Source organism: Tachypleus tridentatus, chromosome 9 (assembly GCF_004210375.1).
Source record: "Tachypleus tridentatus isolate NWPU-2018 chromosome 9, ASM421037v1, whole genome shotgun sequence".
Classification (NCBI taxonomy): domain Eukaryota; kingdom Metazoa; phylum Arthropoda; class Merostomata; order Xiphosura; family Limulidae; genus Tachypleus; species Tachypleus tridentatus.
This window is the reverse complement of record NC_134833.1, coordinates 33,852,700-33,867,710: the sequence shown is the minus strand read 5'-3', so window position 1 is coordinate 33,867,710 and position 15,011 is coordinate 33,852,700. Positions and strand designations below refer to the sequence as shown.

The following is a 15,011-nucleotide window of genomic DNA, read 5'->3' as shown; positions in this document are numbered from 1 at the left end:
AAAAACACTTACAATTTTGAGCTATATTTAATGTTTATAATATAAGCAATTTATTTGTGAAATAGCATTACATCAGTGTAGCTGTTATATGTTTGTATAAGGTATGTTGCAAAATAATTATGTTGACTGTTTTCTTTGCGTGTATTTTTTTGTGTTCACTTGATTACCGTGATCTTGATAAAATAATAATTGATACTTTTTACGAATTATCATATGTTGTTTTTAAAATAATGATGTATCATGGTACTAGCTGAATGTTTTAATTATTGTTATATCATGGTACTAACTATACAATTCATTTAATATTGTATCATGGTACTAACTATATGATTTATTTAATATTATATCATGGTACTAACTATATAATTTATTTAAAATTATATCATGGTACTAACTATACAATTTAATTAATATTATATCATGGTACTAACTATATAATTTATTTAATATTATATCATGGTACTAACTATATAATTTATTGAATATTATATCATGGTACTAACTATATGATTTATTTAATATTATATCATGGTACTAACTGTATCTGTTCATTAATCTTATGGCACTAACTATATATATTTCAATTTTTCATATTCTTTATTCTCCCAATCTCCGTATACTTTTCACTGTCTCTCACTTGTTAAGCACAAAACCACAGAATGGGCTACCTGTGCTGTGCCCACCATAGGTATCGAAACTCGACTTTTAGTGTTGTAAGCCTGCAGACTTACCTCTTGTAAAATAAGATAATAATAACTCTGTTCCCACAGTATGAATATATGAATTGTAATTACACAGGCTACTGGTTAAAATAACAACATTAAATTTCGTGGTTGATAATATATATATATATAGCCCCACTCCACCAGCCCAAAGAAAATATTTTCACAAGCATGGAATCTAACGCGGTGTTTTTAGAATGACAATAACGAGTTTTCCGAGATGAAAGAAAATTTCTTTTAAAATGTATTATTTTCTTTACATTCTCAATAACTTCTTACCTCCAAGAGAAAAAAAAAAGAATCTTTAATTAACAAAAACCTCTTGCCTAAAGAAACTAAAACATCAAAATCAAAGGAGAAATTACGTTTATTATCTTCATGTACATAAGCTTCACACCCGCGGTGTTTATTTGCTGTATTTCAATTACTAATGAAGGGAGAAATAACATTTGAGTTTTGAATTTTTGCGCTAAGATACACGCGGGATACCTACGCTAGCCGTCTCTAACTTAGCAGTGTAAGACCACAGGGAAGGCAGCTAACAGTCACCACCCATTTCCAAATCGTCGGCAACTCTTTTACCAACAAATAGTGGGGTTAACCGTGACAGTACAACATCCAAACGGTTGAAAGAGAAGGCATGTTTAGTATGATGGGGATTCGAACCCATGACCCTCATATTGAGACTCGAGTTCCCTTACCACCTGGCCATGCCGGGCCTAACATTTGCTATCAGATAAACCATCTGCCTTCAGTCTTCACATCTTAAGAGAAGCAAGTAGAACATGTTGAAGTTAAATTAAGTTTTATTATATCTAGACTAAATCTATTTTCTTCATTTTACTGAAAGTTGTAATTTAAAATAAACTTCACGCAAATTCGTTATGTTTGCTTCATGATTTCCCAAAAATTAAAAGTTGTTCACATATAGATAGTTATCTGTTTGCGTGTGTGTAAAAACTTCCATATTTCAGAGAGAAACTCCATTTTAATAGCCAAAAAGAACACAAAAAACTAATTTTAAACAAAAACTGGATACGAAAAAGCAACACCCAGGAGTTTAGTTCATACTACAGGAGTACTCTAGCATCTAAAATCCAGAAATGGAAATTAGATTTCGGTTATGAGTTCTTTGATCTAATGTTAACGTCACACGTGTTACAGAAATTTTGGCATAGCTCCGGCACCATAAAATATAGCACCCACCACTGGCGGCTATACGTGTCTGTACACATCAATATTACGTCTTAACCGGTTTAGAAACCAATGACAAAATTACAGATTAATAATATAAATTGTCTACGTCGTTGACGTTCAGAATGGCCGATTTCAGCGAAGAACGCAAGGAATTTTATGGTTCTCTAGTAATTTCTTTACGTATTTGGAAAGGATCTCGGCCCTAGGTCATTAAAACATCCTGTTTGTTGAAAGGCAAACAAAGAATGGGTCTACTTGCGTGGTATAAAATATCAGAATGCAATTACAGGTGGGGAAACATAAAACTTCTGCATTAAGTCTTCACGTATTGTATAAAATATCAGAATGCAATTACAGGTGGGGAAACATAAAACTTCTGCATTAAGTCTTCACGTATTGTATAAAATATCAGAATGCAATTACAGGTGGGGAAACATAAAACTTCTGCATTAAGTCTTCACGTATTGTATAAAATATCAGAATGCAATTACAGGTGGGGAAACATAAAACTTCTGCATTAAGTCTTCACGTATTGTATAAAATATCAGAGCGCGAATAAAATATGGAAACACAAAACTTGACAATCGAGTCTTCGCGTATTGTATAAGATATCAGAGCGCGAATATAACTATGAACATGTCATATACGTTGAAGTCTATCTCGTTACGATGAAAAAAAGTCTTTGAAATGTCAGAGAAGATGAATCCGATCTTCCTATCCGTTAAACTGACTCTATGTTTTAAAATCAGTCAGCTTTTCACCATTGTTGCTCTAATCAACATGTGCGAATTTAATTAATATCTGGTGTTACCTGTGCACATGAATATTGTTTTTCACTGTTATTTTCTTAAACACAATAACACATCATATTCTTTAAGAAGTTCCTGTGTGTACTTACTTCAATAGATGGAATCTATATTTTACGTACAGTTTTGCTACATATATACGTCAAAAAAACAAAACCTTACCCTGACCCAAATCTACCTGTTAGCCAAGAAGTCTCATTTAAATTAACGGTGTTAGACAGTGGTCACACACCTTCTGAGAACAGAGTTGCGGAAAATAATAATTTACGTCCAGGTACTTTTTGCTTTAGGGCCCGACATGGCCAAGTAGTGAGGACGCTCGACTTGTAACCTGAGGGTCACGGGTTCGAATCCCCGTCACACCAAACATGCCCATCCTTTCAGCCGTGGGAGCGTTATTATGTGAAGGCCAATCCCACTGTTCGTTGTTAAAAGAGTAGCCCAAGAGTTAACGGTGGGTGGTGATGACTAGCTGCCTTCCCTCTAGTCTTACAGTGCCAAATTAGGGACGGTTAGCGCAGATAGCACTCGTGTAGTTTTGCGCGAAATTCAAAAACAAACAAACACAAAACCTTTTGCTTTTGTAATCCATGTTATTGTTTTTTTAACTTCCTTTTCATTTTCCACATATGAGACATATATGTAAATGGAACTTTCGAAGTCTGAGTATTTGACAAATGAAAATTACGTGTAGCAATTTCTTACATTATCGCTCTGAAAAATACACTTAAGTTCAACCCTTTTCATTTTTGATTGAATAAAATACATCTACACTCATTACAAGAAACGTCCCCACCCATCTCATCACACTTGATAAAAAAAACCCGTAAACAACTCACAACATTCTTTGAAAAGAAAAACATTAAAACTTGCTTAAACTGAAAAAATCAAAAATTAATTTGATCTTACGAGCTGTTCGGTTTGACGTACGTGATATTCAAAACATGTCAAGAAGAAAAATGAAACGAAAATGAACGCCACAAATACAAACAGTGTTTCATAGATGTCGAAGCAGACATGTGCTGCCTATTAAAAAATACAAATATAAAACACAACGAGAAATGACGGCATGGCAGAACCCGTGAATAGTACCCGTCAACTTTTAACTTGAAATAAACTTATTAGTTGCAATCAACTTGGACTGGCGTGATCTAGTAGCTAGCGTGCTCTGACTGTGAATCCCAGGATTCACGTTGCGCTTCACCGCAAAAACACGCTCCGTACCTTAGGACGATGGATACGCTTCTCAAATAATGGGTATGTTCCACTATTCTGTCAAATGAGAGTAGCAAAATAGTTGGCGGCGGGTGCTGTTAATTAGTTGCCTTCCATCTAATCTATCAGTTCAAACTAAGAGGAATTGCTATGCTCAGATAGCCTTGTGTAGCTTTGAACGAAAATTCTAAACAAAAGTAGAATAGCTCAGTTTAGTTTCTGTCTGGCTTGGAGTACATGTTGTGTAACACGAAGTAAGTCAGTATTCTGACTTTACAATGTAGGTAGTTTTGTCAGTTTTTAATGAATTATTAAAGCATAAGAAAGAAACATAGTGTTTATGCGATTGTTGTAACACAAATACACGCGTAAGTAGCCTTCCTTTATATCGTTGGAGAGTGTCTTATACGCAGAGTGTAGTGTACTACATATGGGCAACCAAAGCAGTTGCTCACGGAAAAGTAGGCTGAGTAGTAATATTAATTGTCCTACTATGATATATAAATTTTTATTTTCGAACCAATTGAATCAAACAACATTCAGAATGGTAGAATTAAAGAGCATCTATTAGGCCTAATACGTGTGATATAAATCATTTCAGTTAAAATTAAATTCTACATGTTTAATGTTCTATGTAATTCTGATAAATTATGTGTTCCAGGTGCTTGCCTAAATAAGACATATGTTTGTGACTACTTCTTATATGTATATATATAGATATAATAAAATATTCTCATGTCTGCAGAATACACTACAAATAGTGATTTAGGCCGAAAATACTACTATTAATTAGTATATCCAATTAGTAATAAACTAGTGGAATTTAACTGTAGCAGGTTTAGAATTCTCTAACTAGTTTATGCTCTAGGTAACATTATAACACTTAACTTTTATTAATAACTATTTTTTCTCAATATTTAATTAATTTCTTGATTAGTTACACAGAATGTCTTCCTTAAAGAACATCTTATTTTCGAACATTTTGATTTTGATTACAAAGTTTAAACTTTCTTAGCATATTTCTGCGGGTAACCTAAAATGTTTCATTTACAACTCCTACAGGAGAGTAGGAGCTGATTCAAGACAGGCTATATTTATATTGGTGATGGCTACTTTTCTCCTATCGGTCGTTCGACCAGCTTCTATATACGACGTTATTACTAGAATATCGTCCTAGGCTTGTCGCCCATGTATTTACAAGTAATGGTTTTACGTCGCTAATATCTAAATATGCGCTCGCACACGTGTGTGTCCCTGGTAAAGATAGAAGTACAAACGTATCTGCATGTCGTATTTGGTATCCTGTTTATTTATTTTTATTAGTATATTCCTCGTCTGACAATGATGGCTAGTATCTTAACAGATAAAAATGATTGCATTCACGATTAAACAGTTCAAAACAAACATTTTATTATTTTGTGACATTAAAACTACTGATAAGAAAACATTAGCCCAGATTATGCATTGCGAATTAATTTACATGAAATAACACATACTTCTCGTGCGTGTTATGACTTTGTCACTGTGGGTTTTTTCTTCTTTTTTTTTGCATTTGTTTATATCTCGCTAGCCTCATAACTGGGATCGAGGGTACTGCAAGTAACTGATCGTTGTATAAAATATGTGAATAAATACGTTTTATCGCCTGTCTAGTACTCTCAAACCCTGTGATAAGCGATTTATCTCAAATCCTTCTTCATGCGCAAGTACCGTTTTGATGTTCGTACTTTATTTATCTCAGAGATACTGTTCATTGAATGAAACGTAACTAAATACATTTTGTCTCAAGAAGATATTCAGGTCTACTACACTTAAACCCTGTGATAAGCGATTTATCTCAAATCCTTCTTCATGCACAAGTACCGTTTTGATGTTCGTACTTTATTTATCTCAGAGATACTGTTCATTGAATGAAACGTAACTAAATACATTTTGTCTCAAGAAGATATTCAGGTCTACTACACTTAAACCCTGGGATAGACAATTTATCCCACACTCATCTAGATGTGATCTCTTGATTTTCAAACTTTATTTTCGTACACGAAGTAAAAACAAATTCCCATTTCCTGTTTGTTTTTTGGTTTTATTATCTACTCTTCGTGTTTCAAAATGTTTATCGTTTTAGTTCATATATATAAGTAATATATTATTTCATGCCACGGAAACAAAACGACAACATTACAGACAAGCCACAGTTTACAGTGTACAGGAAACGACCACGTGTTACATATTAAGTCGTTAAGTGTAGACCAGATATCATCAGACACGTTTTTGTTGAATAACTTGTCAATAAACGAATGTTTACAAATCGTATATTTGATGTTATCGTTAACTGTATCCACTCCTAACAAAAAGAAACACGAAGCCAAATGCAGTATTCTGGTTCTTATTCGTCAGTTTTATTTTCCCTTGAAACGGAAATCCTTTGAGTAAAAACATACACAAACTAATTCTTGATGACGAGAAACTCACTTGAAATAAAAATGTATTTCAGAACGGCTAGTAGGGGAATTAACACTTTTATTGATGAGGAAGGTCGAAACGTTGTTCTCTCCTTATCAGTAAAAGTGTTAATACCTATACCAGTCATTCTGAGATAGAAACACAAACTCACTTAAAACCACCAATAAACCTAATCAGCAAGTGTTATTATCATTCGCTGAATAGCAGTAGTTATGGTGATGTTACGCTTTAACATCTTATCCGTTTGTGAACTCATGTTGGATGATTTTGTGTGTTTTTCTTATAACAAAGCCACGTCGGGCTCTCTGCTGAGCCTACCGAGGGGAATCGCACCCCTGATTTTAGCGTTGTAAATCCGTAGACATACCGCTGTACTAGCCGGAGTCGAACTCATCTTGAATCAACTTTGTACTAAAACCTGATCATTAATCCTCTGTAGGTTGGTAAAGGATTGTTTGTTTGTTTCTTTAGAATTAAGCACAAAGCTACACAATGGGCTATTTGCGCTCTGTCCACCAAAGGTATCGAAACACGGCTTTTAGCGGTGCGAGTCCGCAGACATATCGCTTTGCCACTGGGGATGTTGGTAAAAGAAACGTTTTAGCGATGTATAATTTTACCCTATTCTTTGTGCCAAATAAACGTATGAGATAAAGAATGGAATCCTCTAATAAATATCTCAAAATGTAGTCAAGACCTGAATTGAGTGAAATTGATTACACAGTAAAATATTATTTTACTCAATAAACCAAACTAGATATTTTATTTCATGTAAAAATAATTAATTATAATTCATTATCTATTGAGGAATACAAGTAATTACATGTATTGTAGATACAAAGTGTTCTTTAGAATTTCAAGCTTTTCGTGTGTGTAATCTGATCCTGAACTTGGAAACAACATCACTTCAAGACACGTGTTAAAATACTTCCTTTGAACACACGTTTTTTGTGTGTTTTGGCCTCTGATTTAAAATGTTACGAATCAACAACATTAACACCGCATGAAAGAAATGTGTTATTTAAAAACAATTTAGAATGTTCAGAATTGTTTAATCTGCAGTAAACGTGAAAAAATATTTCTTAGGTTTGTTTTAGAGCAGTGCTACATTGGTCTATCTGCTTTGTCCACCGCGAGGAATAGAAACCCGGGCTTTAGCGTTGTAAGTCCGTAGACTTTGCTGTCCAACCAGAGGACACAAGATATCGGGAATTGTACTAAACTAGCGTGTTATTTAATTTATTCTAAGAAATATAAGCTTAACAACTTGTTGAGTTCCCGTTTTTGGTTTGATGAAGATATGAAATACTGCGTATGTAACTAATACATATATAGATCGAATAGAACTTTTAATTGAAATAACACAAGATAACAAATGATAGACAAGAATAACACCGATCTGATAATTGGTACATTAGTTAATATAACGTGTATAAAACCCACAAAAATAAAGTATGAAAAGATTGTTGTTGAGCGACAAAGTTTCACCATGGGCTATTTGTGCTCTGCCCACCACGGGTATCAAAATCCGATTTATAGCGTCGTAAACCTGTGGACTTACCGCTGAGCCACTTATGGACATGAAGGAATCATAAACACTGTTACTTCACTTGTATTGTAATGTAAATTGTTTTAGCACTTGGGATATTATGAGCGCAAGGGCAGTTAACGAATAATTTGAGCTCATGTTTCCTATTACTGATGCGTTGCACGTGAACATCTGTGAGATCATTAATCTTAGGGGGTACTTCGTAACTTCTCAGCATTATCACCACGGCTCATCATATTCATGTAAGTTAAACACGGGGTTATTGTTGATTAACCTTTTGGTCTGTGATGCTCTGTTTTAGGTCACACTCATCGCCAGTTTTCAGCATTCTGATGCATTCAACAGGTTATAGGATATAACCATGAAATTATGCCATCAACCATGCACGATGTAGATACCACTATCGTTCATCACTGCCAATCAAAAATTTTCGTTTCGTTGTTTATGTATTAGGTTGAGAAATAATTCGTGAGCGTTTTTAAATACTTTCATTCAAGCATTACATGCAAGACTATACAATACTTCAATGCATGAACACATTACACCCAAAACATTTATTATGATACTTTATTTCATGTAATACCTAGATATTTAGTATGCATTGTTTGAAACGAAATTGCAAGAAATTAAATGCGAAAAGCAGATGGTGTCGAAAATGCTCGATTTTGTCCACTTGACAGTCCATTTAATGAGCTGAAAATGAAAGCAAAAAGTAAAGACATATGAAAATCAAACACACCATCTATTAGAGCAAAAAATTATCTACCAAATGACATGAAATATTTTGCGAAAGCGTTTCATTTATGAATATATTTGTTTAACTTGAAAAAACGCTCACGAATTATTCCTCAACCCAATATCTACACAGAAATACGTGTAAGGTTGTAAATGGTCAAGACTTGGCATACCTTATCCTACAATATTGAGACTTCAGTTCTCCACTTCTTCTACCTTTTGCCTGTTATTTAATATAAATCTTTACGTTATGGAGAAAGGAACAATATGATTTATATATAAACTGGATCGTATTAGTAAGGCCTTGTTACAACGCTCGAGAAATAGACCAAATGGTAAGAAGCATATGCTCTGTTACTTGAATGGAAACGGGTGTTTTGCTGTAACCTGTAAGAAATCAACAGGCCTGCCAATAGTAAGTTCGCACTGGTGTCCCTTTGAGTGAAACAATGTGGGATTGGGCGTCCGATGGTTCTTTAAAAATGTAACAAAGAACAATAGGACAGTGGATAGTGGATAATGCATCAAAAGACTTAAAAACAGCTAGAAGTAAGTTTTAAAAAATATATACGTTGTATCTTATCACTGGATGAGCTAAGCCTTACTATATTTTGTAGAGGATTTAAGTCATCATAAGATTTTGCAACAGAGTTATTTCAGTATTATCGGATTCTACAGTAAAGTTAACTTAGCATTATCGGATTCTACAGTAGAGTTAAATTAGCATTATCAGATTCTACAGAAGAGTTAAATTAGCATTATCAGATTCTACAATAGAGTTAATTCAACATTATCAGATTCTAAAGTAGAATTAACTTAGCGTTATCAGATTCTACAATAAAGTTAATTCAACATTATCAGATTCTACAGTAGAATTAACTTAGCGTTATCAGATTCTACAGTAGAGTTAACTTAGCATTATCAGATTCTACAGTAGAGTTAAGTTGCCATCATCAAACTTTGTGATTGAGTGAACACAACGTAACAGTACATACATCTTACAACTCTGTCTAGAGTTATTTGAACTAGGTTATGAACAATGCAACAGCCGGAAAGAAATTCCAAAATGTATTCATCAAGACTTTCCAACTGAAGCTCACAAAATAAAACAAAGATTAAATGTCTGATGAACAAACTATGTACAAGTCTCAGGGATTTAGTACATATTTTATGTAGCAGTGTTATAAAATTCTATAACGTCTGTCATGAAAGCGTGATTTAAGCCTTCAATTGATTTTATCATTTTTTATGGAGTTCCTTCAGTTCTGTTTCCTGTAACAACCTTCTCATTCAATATAAAACTTAACACCAACAGCTATGCTATTGTTCACACTTCACACGCCCCAAGCAATCAAAGTCGATATTGTTCGTTCTCAGAAAATATATACTATCTAACAGTAAGTATCAAGTTTCAAATTCATTAGTGAATACGTTAATTTTTTTATTTTATACCTATATAGCTATAAAGCAGTCTCTGTGTGTTTTTCAGTTGCACATGTCACATGCTTACCTAACTTCATGCAACACTTAAGGTTTGTACATGATTTCACACACACATTTACTTTCTCACCCGATTCGTGTTTTCTTCTTTATCAAGGTAACTTCTAAGGGCTTAATGTGCCATTAAAGTAAAATGTTCTACCATTACAGAACGTAAACGTTGTGGAAGACACAATTATACAAACGTGTAAGAAGACACCGAGGCTGTGATGGTTTATAGTCTCTGTTAAACAAAAATAAATAAATATATATAAGTCATTAATACGAACTATGTTGGTTTTATTTCATACGGAAGTAAATAATCCATCTCAAACGAATGTTTTTTTTCCTGTACTTTGTAACATGTACACTGAAAACATAGCTAATGTCACTGGTTTAAGACCAATGAAATAAAGCTAGGAATTGAACAAAAGCTTTAAATTACTAATAAAAAATAGAAAATCTCCATTTTAAGCACTTTTTATAGTACTCTATACCATATATGTTTATGCTAATTGTTATCTATCGATGGGTAAATGTATAAGGACTTACAACACTATAGTCTAGAATATTCGATTCTCCGTAGTGGATAAGACATAGTTAGGTCATTCTGTAGCTGTGAACTAAAACAATCACCTATTATTAATGAACAAACTACAAATATTGATATAAGTACTTGACACATACACACACACACATACATATATACAGAGAGAAATAAACTTAAAAAAAACCCATAAAATATAGTTTATAATGATCATCAGTCTTGCATGGATTGCTTCATACTGGAGAAAGTTTTATCCTTTATCTTCTTTAGAATAACGTAACTCAACTACTCTTTATTTTCTTTAACAGATCACAGATTAGTATAACTCTATTACTCTTTATCTTCCCTTATAGATCACAATAACTCAGCTACTCTTTATATTACTCAATAGATCAGTATAACTCAGCTACTCTTTATCTTCCTTAACAGATCAGTATAACTCAATTACTCTTTATCTTCCTTAACAGATCAGTATAACTCAATTACTCTTTATATTCCTCAATAGATCAGTATAATTTAGCTACTCTTTATCTTCCTTAACAGATCAGTATAACTCAATTACTCTTTATATTCCTCAATAGATCAGTATAATTTAGCTACTCTTTATCTTCCTTAACATGTCAGTATAACTCAATTACTCTTTATATTCCTCAATAGATCAGTATAACTCAGCTACTCTTTATCTTCCTTAACAGATCAGTATAACTCAATTACTCTTTATATTCCTCAATAGATCAGTATAATTTAGCTACTCTTTATCTTCCTTAACAGATCAGTATAACTCAAATAGTCTTTATATTCCTCAATAGATCAGTATAATTTAGCTACTCTTTATCTTCCTTAATAAATCAGTATAACTCAGCTACCCTTTAATTTTCTAAATAAATTAGCGTAACACAGCTACCCATTATCTTTCTTAGGATATACCACAGCTATATCTTTTGTCCTTTTTAGATTAATGTAACCCAAAGTGGAAGGTCTTACTAGAGTTTTCACACACTTTAAAGGGAGCAATATACTGAATTTGCTAAAAACGGGGCACATTTGTCTTAACAAGCTGTGATATACAAGTTTATGTAAAATACACAGAGTTTTACTATTGTATTTGTGTTGTGTCTTGGAAGTGACAATACGCACAGGATCTCAGAATAATCCATCTTACAGAAATGTAAATTTCATTTTTGTCAGTTTTGTGTGTGGTATAAAAGTGTAACTAAAACTCGCGCATGATTTAAACGTTCTGTGCGAGAAATAAAATCATTATATATTTGCATTGTCATGAACTACACGTAGATATGCAACAAATCAACATGTTTCGACAATCGCTAAATAAAATTAAAAAGTAGAATACATTCTGAAACCGTAAAGATTTCAACTTAAAGTCTGTGAAAATAAGAAACTGATTATTTGCTTGTCATATACACAGACTTTAAAAGTCTGTGAAAACCATGACAGTTGATGGTTTAAATGGTATACGTAGACACCGACGCATTATAAAAATAATAAAGAACTAGTTATTTACATGACAGTTTTGTAGCTGTAAAGAGAGACACTAAAACTGTGAAAACAAAGAAAACCAACGAGTTACATAGTATGAATATATGAAGTCATTTTAGAGTGGTACACAAATCAACATTTGATTAAACAAATTAGAAACGATTTCCACCATACACTAGTAACCTAATAACACTAAGTAACTTGCTATTTATAATGGTCAAGTTACATTTGTAACGAAGTAAGGACAAGTAGGGAAGTTGCTTACATGTATCTTTGTACACGATATTCTGTGTACAGTTAATAAACCAGGCTGTATAAAAATTCCAAACGACTAACTTAATTTGAACCGATAAACTTTTATTAACCACACATACGATGACGAATATGGTACAACTTTAGAAAAATTGAAAAACTTTTAATCAATATTTCAAGTTGTTTGTGTCGTTTCGCGAACAACAAAAATAGATTCAGTGTTTAAACCATGTGAAATAATTATACGACTCTCTCGACTATTTTTGAAGATTTATAATAATTTAATAAATCAATTAAATTACATTGCACAACAATGTATATATATATATATAAGAAAGCTTGTGCTAATTAAATTCGCCTCGTCGTGGATACGTAATAGTGGGAAATAAAGCATTTTAAACTGCTATCGTGCATTGTATTGTAACACTGTATGAAATCACTGTAGTCCTGCATCAAACCGACGCTGATCTTGTACATCAGTTTTCCAACATTCGCAACAAAATATTATTCTGAATCAACTCAAGCGTATTTTTAAAGTGACGCACTACCATGAGTCCTATTTGTATTGAATGACTCATGCCGTGTCATGAGCGAGTCGACAGAATAATCTTTCAAACAAATAATGAAACTGTATACATTCACAGGACAATGGACACAGTGTCTTATTAGTAGGCACACATGTGCACACGAGATAGTGCTGTTTCTTTATTATTATGCGTATGCCGTTACATCTTTTACATGCATGGAAAGCCACATACATTAGAAACAATAGCAAGTGGATAATAGACACAAAGGTGCACGATGGGATATCTGTGATGTGCCTACCGCGAATATCGAAACCAAAGATTTAATCACCAAAGGGCACAAAAAATTAAACTGTAATAATTGTAAATACATACAAATATTGAAGACTGTCACTCGGGTTTAATATGCTGTAACACGTTTTCTATTATTGCAAGTTAAGTGATACAGTTTTATATTTATTCTAGGTATGTGTAATTCGTTAGAGAGTGAATGTACGGTGTTTACAGTGCATAACTATGAGTTTTATAGTAACGTTTAATGCCTTTTAGACTAACCGCATGTACGTAAACACAAACACCACAGACAAATTATTGTTTCAACTGACCTGAGGAGGGTCTGTCAGAATAACGAGTACAGAAGACCCACGCTGGCCAGATCGCTGGCTGAGGCGAAGGCGACGTACTGGCGTTACCGGATCTGGTTTCGGCGGCAGGAGAGGTGGGAAGAGGCGTCCCGATAGACTTGACCTGAGCGTTTCCGAAGGAAATCTTCTGTTTGTCTGTTTGAGAGGTGCCAGTGGAACTGTAACGCTGTTCCTTAGCTGCTTTTCCAAAATCTGGGGATAATATATTTTCAATAGAAAATTTCAACGACCTCGCAGTCCCAGCAGACGGCATCGAGAGACGGTTGTTTTCCGGTAGTGAAAACCGGTTTAGCCGGTCGGAAGATTCGTTTCGCCGACCGTTCTCATCACCATTCTTCCTCAACTCTCGTGGCGAAGGACTGCAGGCCGTAGAATGGGGATGATCGGTGTCCAGAGCCATATCTTTCACAGGATTACCAAACTCTGATACCGAGTTAGTTCTCTGCACGCTTAATTGGTAGCGGTGAAAACATAGTAGTCCCGGGCGGCTTCACCGGCCCGAAACCCGCCAAGAGCCGGAGGAACGATTCGAATGCCGAAGGAATACAAGCGACGGAACCGTTTAGCAAACGTTCGACAGCTGCGTAAGTGTCACATATGACCTCGAGGTCAGAGTTGTCGATCAGTGTGTTTACAAGGAATGCACGGGCATGGATACTGCTTTTTATATACATCCGCACCAAATCTATGAACCATAGTTAACTAACGATGCAACTCGTAGTGGGCCGCTTCAACCACAATGTAGAGACCGCCTCTGGTTTCGAAGGCCACGTGACGTTGACCAATCAAAACGAAACTAGTTTACAGCTTAACGCGTCACGGCGTTTGGTGTTGGCTGTCGTTATTAAAATATCAGTTTGTGGGCGTTATCATGTTCCAGGTAAAGGGCTTTCAAGTGCGATATATTAATCTTGCCGTTGATGAGAAAATGCTTATAGCCATCAGTAGTTGAAAAGAGAAGAAAATAAATGAAAAAAAAAGCTACTGTTTCATCGTCACTGCGTTTAAACATTACTGACAAATTGCTGCAAAACTCGATCATTGTAACATCAACAAAATCAGCTTGATGGTTACGGTTTCGGTCGATCAGGTTACGAGATATAAAAGATTTCTTTTGTTTTATTGCAATTTGTATATGATAAGCAGAAGACGATCTGAACTTAAGAATGATAAATTACACACAACAAAATCTAATTTTCTGTAGTATTAAAAATATTTCAATGTTTTCGTGATTCTTCATTTCGGTGTCGGTGTTTCTCAGTGTCACAATAATCACTTACAACATCAGTACGTGTGTATTTATATATATATATGTACGATATGTACGAACGGGAAAGTTTCAGACTGTTGCCATGGCTAGTAAGTAGTATATGCGATCAAC

At 34.1% G+C, this 15,011-nt stretch overlaps 1 pseudogene across 1 annotated transcript in view; it reads right to left on the bottom strand.

Annotated features, from left to right (window-relative positions):
• The window catches only part of LOC143225032 (homeobox protein engrailed-like), a 44,445-nt pseudogene extending 30,040 nt beyond the window's left edge, over positions 1 to 14,405 (bottom strand). The window contains exon 1 of the transcript XR_013013575.1: positions 13,592 to 14,405. The product of XR_013013575.1 is annotated as a homeobox protein engrailed-like (transcript). The remainder of the gene's footprint in view (positions 1 to 13,591) is intronic.
• Positions 14,406 to 15,011: the final 606 nt, after the last annotated feature.